The sequence below is a fragment of the Sinocyclocheilus grahami genome, unplaced genomic scaffold (assembly GCF_001515645.1).
Source record: "Sinocyclocheilus grahami isolate Dianchi unplaced genomic scaffold, SAMN03320097.WGS_v1.1 scaffold403.1, whole genome shotgun sequence".
NCBI lineage: Eukaryota > Metazoa > Chordata > Actinopteri > Cypriniformes > Cyprinidae > Sinocyclocheilus > Sinocyclocheilus grahami.
Genome location: NW_015505582.1, coordinates 93348 through 94521, shown reverse-complemented (window position 1 = coordinate 94521; position 1174 = coordinate 93348). Strand labels below are relative to the sequence as shown.

The following is a 1174-nucleotide window of genomic DNA, read 5'->3' as shown; positions in this document are numbered from 1 at the left end:
AACCATAGTATTTTTCTCATATATATATATATATATATATATATATATATATATATATATATATATATATATATATATATTTTAGGGGTGTAACGGTAAACAAATATGACCATTCGGTACGTACCTTCGGTTTTAACGTCACGGTTTGGTATGATTTCGGTACAGCAGGGGGAAAAACTTTTTTTTTTAAATGGTTTACTGAACAAGTTGCTCTTTCTTTAAATACATTCAGTTATAGTTTAAATGTTCTTAGTGATAAAAATCTACCTCAGCTTATGCTTAAAACTATAGGGATTCCTTTTACATTATAAGGTTACAATTAGGCCTAACAACTTAACCCAAACTTAAATTGAATTACTATTTATTTTTAAATAGATGATTAACACTCAACTTTAAAAAATAAATAAATTGTATGCAAACATGTAAACTGCACACAATGCAGTTTTTAAATTAATTTATAAATAATAACATTTCTAAGCTATTTGTTAAAATATATTCAATTACACAATGGCTGTCATAGCATGTTTCATAACAAATTAATTTAAACATACTGTACATTAAATAATTAAGACGGGTTTAGTCAAATATAATGAGAATATGGTGTAATATTTCGCAAAATGCTTCTCTCTAGTCTTCATTTCTCTAGTGAACTAACCAGCTGTGGACACTGATGACTTGCTGAGGTAAATTAAATGCTACGTGACATTTTATTTCCATGCTGTATTGTTGATGTCTTTCCGCGGTTGAAACACTGATTGAGCAATTACATGAGACATGAGATGTTTATTCGCGTTAAAACTAGTAGTACAGAGGAAGGAATGACCGCGTTCACTCGCGCTCCACTCTGCACAAATCTGCGGGGCGTCACGGCTCAGACAGGGGAACTGGAGCTGATCGCGGCCGCTCTAGTCAGTGCTTGTGTTGGGATTATACCAGCACGATTCTCAACCGTCCCAGAAGCGGCTCTCCAAGGCGTTTATACAGCGATCTGTCATGCCACATCAAAGACTGTCAAAATGCCATTTATTATTTGAATTTCCGGAGAAAAATAAAAAACTATTCGTTCGGTTCACATGCGTACCGAACCGAAAGACCCGTACCGAAATGGTTCGGTACGAATACGTGTACCGTTACACCCCTAATATATATATATATATATATATATATATATATA

At 33.4% G+C, this 1174-nt stretch overlaps 1 protein-coding gene across 1 annotated transcript in view; it reads right to left on the bottom strand.

The window, feature by feature from the left end:
- Positions 1-1174, bottom strand: part of LOC107550623 (dmX-like protein 2) — a 78680-nt gene that overhangs the window by 49550 nt on the left and 27956 nt on the right. The window lies entirely within an intron of this gene.